At 39.5% G+C, this 7,382-nt stretch overlaps 1 pseudogene across 1 annotated transcript; it reads left to right on the forward strand.

Annotated features, from left to right (window-relative positions):
• The first annotated feature begins 2,777 nt into the window (after positions 1–2,777).
• Positions 2,778–6,835, forward strand: LOC311069166 (THAP domain-containing protein 6-like; annotated as a pseudogene). The gene is made up of 6 exons (XR_014609523.1): positions 2,778–2,866; positions 3,116–3,308; positions 3,392–3,496; positions 4,884–5,094; positions 5,223–5,376; positions 5,657–6,835. The product of XR_014609523.1 is annotated as a THAP domain-containing protein 6-like (transcript).
• Positions 6,836–7,382: the final 547 nt, after the last annotated feature.

Below are 7,382 nucleotides of genomic sequence, written 5' to 3' on the forward strand. Positions count from 1 at the left end.
ACCAGGTTCATAAACTCCAAAGAAAAGCAGTTACATAACAGCAACTTGTTTTTTCTCTCATGCATTGTACCCAAAGCTAGGCCAAATTTCACACACACACACACACACACACACACACACACACACACACAAGCTCCTTCTCATTAGCAAATCAACTAAGAATGACGCAAAAGGAGAGAGAAACCTGCACATTCATGCTCCTGAAAATGTCACAGTTGAATCAAATGCACTCGGCAGGCATTCAACCCCTGTCTCATTCATCATTTGAAAAGAATTAAGAGAGAAAAAAAAAATCCACAAGGCTACTGCTAAATAGGCTCTCAGCCGGGTGAATGGTGCAGTAATGCATCCCTGGGGATGACAACATCTGTGTGTTCGCCTTATATTTCGTAACACAATGATCTAAGGATCTTTTCACACAAAGCAAAAGAAAAAAATGGGATTGTGAATTGCAGAAGTGGAGCGGGTGACGGAGAGAGGGAGTGATTGAGTGCATAGTGAAGCATTGCAGCAGTTTGATCCATGTGGATGTCAGGGGGTGCTGAGACAGCAGAAAGCAGACATATTTACAGATCAGTCAGTGCTAATGTACTCCACACCATTAAACCACTGCCACTATAGCAACAGAGCCATCACCACAGAGACCTCTCTTAACAACAGGCCATTTCCCACAGTGCACCAGCAGATTAAATTAACACGCTGCCGGTAAGGTACACAACACATGCAATCAAAATGCATATAAGCACAGATTTCATTACACATATTTGAGCAGTTTGAGCTCTGGCCTATAGTGAGCAGGTATATTCTGACATTGAGCTGCAGTGCTGTGCTCATGAGCAACACAAGTTTGAAATCAGCTCATGCCATTTCCTGGTCTCATTCCTCTCATCATTACTTGTCCTCTCTGCACTGGCATTTCACACAAAACAACAACAAAACAACAAACAAAAAAAAGGTAAAAAATTATTAATTTCATAACCATTTGCCTATAAAGTTGATTACTTTTACTACCTTACCATACTGATATTGACGATTTCAATATTTGTTGGTTTAAATTAACGCTTGAGGTCTCTGTGAAAGTTTTAAAGCATTCTTTTAGTGCAGCATTCAGAGCTGTCACGTCCGTAACGGAGAAATGTCATGTCCGTGACAGTGTTTTTGCCACATAAATGTGAACATGAAAATTGAAATAAAATGAATATATAATATAAAATGAAAGTTCAATCAACCAGACCAGCACAAATGTTCATTTTTGCAGCACAAATGTAAAGCAAAAACTCTAGGCTACAAGAACCAGTTCTCAAAAGTGTCTTGTGGACACATGTTTAATGTTTTTTGTGACCTTATTTCAGTGACTTAACATTTTTGTTTTTTCAATAACCGCGCATAAACGTTATTTTCTCCAAAATAAAACGTAGCTCAGCTCACATATTATTGTACCCCAGATTGTGCTGAATACAGTGTAATGAGACATTAGCCATTAATATGTTTGTAAGCAACTGAAAAAAGCACAAATGTCAGGGCATGTCAAAATTTCCCCCGGCCCCCAAAACCCCCTCAGACCCCAGAGGGTTAAGAATGATATTACTGTCCAGAAAGATCTGAAATGGAGAGCACCATTAATGAATATAATGTATAAATGGTTTGATTTAGAACTGGCTGGCATCCATTCCTCAGGTCCCAAGCATCTTCAAGGACAATTCAAAAGAAACAGGAATATTCATGTGTGTTGGATCTGAACTCATCTTGTGTCGGGATGAATCATCTGTTTAATGAGCACTGACTCATAGTAAACATCTACTCAACATTTTTTCCCGGTCCTTATAGTAGGCATAAAGCAGCAGGCTGGCATTGCATGTTTCTTCAAGCATAAGTGGCTCTCCTTGACTTGATACAAAACTGCTCTCTAAAAAGCCCTGATAAGCCCATTTATTCCAAATATGTCGGTGATGTGCTCCTTCGACCTGAAACGCAAGATTTTCTCCCCGTGGGCGGCCATGTTTAAGGATAGCTAAACTGTTTCTGACCAAACTGTCACTCTCACTTTCATCGCGACGCCGCCTGCAGACATGCAGCCTGATCCTGAGCGGCAAACTTCATCCTTTATCTGTTCATTTCGCCTCTTGGCTCATCTCTGTCCCTGAACTCCCACTCCTGCTGCTGTGCTATTTATCTCCCATTCCCTCTTGGCCTGAAATGAAAACAGTTTCTAAAAGATCACAAGCTACAACATTTAAATGTTTTGCAGAATAAGAACATGGGCGGCTATATATTCCTATGTGACACAGTTTGTTTATGCACATTTGGAGGGGGAATCTGGTTCACTAGGAAGAACTTAAATGCAGTTAATTTGATTGATTCACTCTGGATGGGTGTGTGATGGATACTCTAGACTTTTCACACCCAAAAATTAGTGCTGCACCGATATGAAAATTTTGGCCGACACCGATAACCGATAATACTTTATATTTGAAAGCCGATAACCGATATTAGTGGCCGATATTTGGCATTTTTGAAATATCGGCATCGGCTGATACGTTTTTCTGATTGGCCGATGTGTTGGAAGCGGGACTTTTATTTTGACGGCGCTCCGGACTTTTATTTTGACGGGCGGCGCTGAGAACACCAGCGCCAGAAGAGAACGGCAACGGCAGCCATAGACATAATAAATACATAGACGCCCTATTGGCCGCTGGAGCGTACGTCAACGGCGCCGCCATTTTGCAATATCAATAAGATCAACATTCCTATTTCTCTCATAACGGGAGTTGAGAAAAATGCCTGCTTCATGTGCTGCTTGGGGCTGTACAAATCGCCGCACAATCGAAACCAGGTCTCGGGGGATTACGTTACTGCGATGCCGCTAGTTACCTTTGCTGTGAAAGTTGAGACATGAGTTGACATGATTTATAGTATAGTTTTAGCTTATATTATGTTTTATATTATAAAGTAAATTTCCTGAAAATCTAAAAAATCATCTATATTTTCTTAAAAACCGACTTTTATGACAAGTACTCGTTTCGGGTAGGCGACTGACATATTGTGAATCTTACTGTAACGTTAGTTAGTTAGTTAGTTAGATAGTTGGCTAGCTCACTTTTCTCACACATTGAAGGTTTCCCAAAGACAAAGAGTTGAGGAGAGAGTGGGAAGTAGCTACACGAAGGCAAGGTTTTTCCACAAGCGATTTCTCTGTGTTATGCAGTGAGCACTTCAAGTTGGATCACTTTGACAGGACAGGTCAGACTGTCAGGATTAGGGATGGAGCTAAACCATCAGTCTTCAGTTTCCCGACTCATCTACAAAGAGTAGGTTTTTCATCACTAGATTATAAGGATTTAATAGCTTGCCATTAAATGGTTATTTGTTTATATTTGTATTTCCTTTTTAGCCCGTTGCAACCAGGACTACACAAGCCTCAATGAAAGCTGAGGAAAGCCTGTTAGTGGACTGTTCTCAGCATTTACAAGAGACTGATCCTCCTCTGCCTAATGCTGTGAGTATTTGTTCTAGTTAAACCCAGAAGAGCTGTGAGCATTATGGCCCTGTTTATATTCAAACCTCTCTGTCTCCCACCAAAAATGACATTTTGATGAAAACGAATAACAATTTTGTCACAATTTACTGCCATCACATCAATTAAAGAGGAAAGCACTCACATTTTCAATCAGACAGTCACATCAGGTATATAACAAAAGAACAAATTTGGGTGAATTATAAAACAATACATGCATATAACAGTACACTTTATATACCTGTTGCATATGTATGTGTATGTATGTCTGTGTTTGTGTGTGTCAGTCAGGTAAGCATATTCAACACAGCATGTTTAAGAATGCAAGCCAGCAAGTATAACATTGTACTAGCTATTCACCAACCAGCTGAGGATGTGCGTCAGGTGTGAAGGGTTGGGGTCAGAATCCCTTGTCTCTTCAGTTAAAACTATATCCTTTTTAATGATTACTTTATTGTTATTAAAAATCTCAATAATCAAGTATATCCATGTATTCATGTAGTCTCTGTGAGTGTTTAACCAGTCTCTTGTAGGTGCATTCCAAAGTGTGTCCTTGGGTTGTGTTCACAGCCAGGGGCCTTTTGAGGATAACTCTCTTGGGATTTAGAGAGTGATTTAAAGGACTCTGCACCCAGGTGTTGCTTATCCAACTTTCTTACTCTTAGTTTCTTAGGCCTGCATAAGTTAAAGGTCAATGTATCCATAGTATAAGCTGATGTTTGTTAAGTGCATTTCCTCATGTGCATTTCTCTAGGGAGTAAAAAGGATGACTGTCGTTCCTGTTTCCCTAAGGAGTGAAATGTGTTATCAGTCTGTTATGGTGTGCTGCTTTTTAGATAATGAACATTGGCATTCTTTATCCTTGAAGAGGACTGTTGTTCATTAGTGTTGTGTGTGCGTTTGACATTCTGTGCAGGTTCTGAACTCTGTGATGTACGATTTATGGATATGAAGACAACGCTCCCAGACCCGGAGACGTCACTGCGAACGTACATCTCGGAGTTGGGCGACAACGGTCCTGATTAACGACGATATGCCCACTTATCTATCTGTTGCAGATTATTGTTTAGACAATGTTCTCTTAGCCAATCAGAAGTGAATGTTTATGGAATGCATGCCCTTGGAAAGGGTATAATTGGTGTATGATTTTTGTGTAAGGTAGAGTTAGCTTGCGACCTCCTCGTGAGACTTTGACGCTGGCTCTACCAATTTAACTGCAAACTATTCTTCAGTAAATTTTTACTTAATTGATTGAACTTCACGACTCCTGGTCTTCTTTCATCATATCTGGTCCTGGGTCTAGAAACTGTACCCCCCTTACAGTTGATATAAACATTACTCAAAACATTTTCATCCTTCATTCTACTAGGACCACACATATGCATTGCCTGCATCTCCCACTGATTTAAAGGCCCGACTCTGTGAAGCCTTGGCTAGAGTGGAGAGTCTGGAACGAGAGAAGAGGAATGTGAAGGACCGAGAACGGAGGGCAAAGATCACTGTGCATGATCTTCTGGAGGATCTGAAGGGGAAGAACCTCATAAATGAAGACTTGAAAGAGAGGCTCAATTTCTACTCTGGTATAAAAAAAATAAAAAAAAAATTTATGCATATCTTATGTGTACACTTTCCCATTGTTATTATTATTATTATTTCCATTATTATTTCAAGAACACTTATTAGTTAGTCTGTTATAACTGAATTTCAGATCTTCCGATAGACCTCTTGTCAAAACGGTACCACGAGTACACAAAGGAGCAGAGGGAGTTTGCCTTCACTCTTCACTTACATGGCCCAAAAGCCTATAACTATTTGAGAAAGTCTCTCCATCTCCAGCTCCCACATCCACATACATTACAGAGGTATTCTTATTTGATTGCACAAAATGGTTTAATACATTAATTAAAGGACAAGTTGGGTATTTTACACTTAAAGCCCTGTTTACAGATCGTTTCTGATGAAATAGAACGGTTAAGATTAAAATTTGGACACATGCTGCTGGCCCGAGAATTTTAGGCTTCTTTTAGGCGATTTTTTGTGTGAGCATATCAGTGAACACTATTTCATCAGAAACGATCTGTAAACAGGGCTCTAAGTGTAAAATACCGAACTTGTCCTTTAACTACTTTTCATTTTACAAAGGTGGATGAGTTCTGTAGATTCCAAACCTGGCCTCAACATGATGATGTTGGACATGTTGAAAAGACGACAAGAGGAAGACCCAGCTAAATATGGATGTGTGACTCATGTTGGATGCCATGGCTATCAAAAAACATGTTCAGTACAATCCTCATACACAGAAAATGTCTGGATTTGTGGATATGGGGGATGGTATGAATGAAACTGATGTTGCCACCGAAGCTCTTGTTTTTATGGTGGTTGGCTTTCAAGGCCATTGGAAGGCTCCAATTGCCTACTACCTGACCAACTCTCTGTCACCAAATACACAGAAGGTCTTAATTGTGCATGCCTTGGAGGAACTGCATGAACGTGGAATAAGAGTGGTGTGTGTCACAATGGATGGACATGCCTCAAATATTAGCATGTGCACCCAACTTGGGTGCCAGTTAAAGGCAAACTCTCTTGTGCCCTTAAAAACCTTTTTCGCACATCCAGTGACTGGTGAGAAGGTGTTTGTTATGATGGATGCTTGCCACATGTTGAAGCTGGCTCGAAATATGTTGCAGGCTTACAGACCAATAACCAGCAGCACTGGTCAGATCAACTGGACATTCATTGTTCAACTAAATGAAGTTCAAGTCAAAGACGGACTGCATGCAGCCAACAAGGTAACGGGCAAGCACGTGAATTTTGATTCCCAGAAGATGAAGGTGTCTTTGGCTGCACAGACACCAAGTCGCTCAGTCACTGTAGCTCTGCGCACATTGAGAGACCTTGGCTATTCACAGTTTAAACACTGTGAAGCAACGGCTGAATTCATTGAGGTAATACTATGCAAAAATGGTGATGAATCAAATGCTCAAATCAATCAAATTCTCTTAATGCAAACATTTGCTTTTAGATTATTGACAGGCTATTTGACATAATGAACAGCCGCAATCCACGTGCCAAAGGGTTCAAAAGTCCCCTGGGTTCTTGGGATTGGAGTGATAGAGTAGAGTTCTTGTTGAGAGCCAGGGAATATTTGATCAGTTTGGTGATGAAAGATGGCACAACCCTTCATCAATCAAAGAGGTTATTTAAAATTGTCAAGCTTCTGTTCATGTGAAGAGTTCACAAGTTAATGACATCATAAGTTCAAATGATGCTCTTGTTCCCTTGTTCTGATCTTTTCACTGTCTCTTTTTGTTTCTGTTAGAATTCTTCTACAGGTGAAACTCGAAAAATTAGAATATTGTGCAAATATTGTGCAAAAGTTATAATGTTGATTATTATGGCTTACAGCATATGAAAACCCCAAATTCAAAATCTCAGAAAATTTGAATATTACAGGAAATCAATAAAAAAAGGATTTAAAATACAGAAAAGTCAGCCCTCTGACAAGTATAATTATGCATATGTACTCAGTACTTGATTTGGGCCCCTTTTGCATGAATTACTGCCTCAATGCGGCGAAATAAATGAACTTTTGCACGACATTCAAATTTTTCGAGTTTCACCTGTATGTTCAGTATTTTTTAAGTTCTTTCAAGTGGCAAATTGGTATGTACAGGTGCTAGTCATAAAATTAGAATATCATCAAAAAGTTGATTTATTTCAAGAATTCAACTTTTCAGGTGAAAATAATATATTATATAGACTCATTACATGCAAAGTGAGATATTTCAAGTCTTTATTTGTTATAATTTTGATGATTATGGCTTAAGCTAGCTTATGCAACACTCGTTCCCTCATTTAGAGAGAACCG

This window comes from Abramis brama (assembly GCF_963993115.1).
Source record: "Abramis brama genome assembly, chromosome: 18".
Taxonomy (NCBI): Eukaryota; Metazoa; Chordata; class Actinopteri; order Cypriniformes; family Leuciscidae; genus Abramis; species Abramis brama.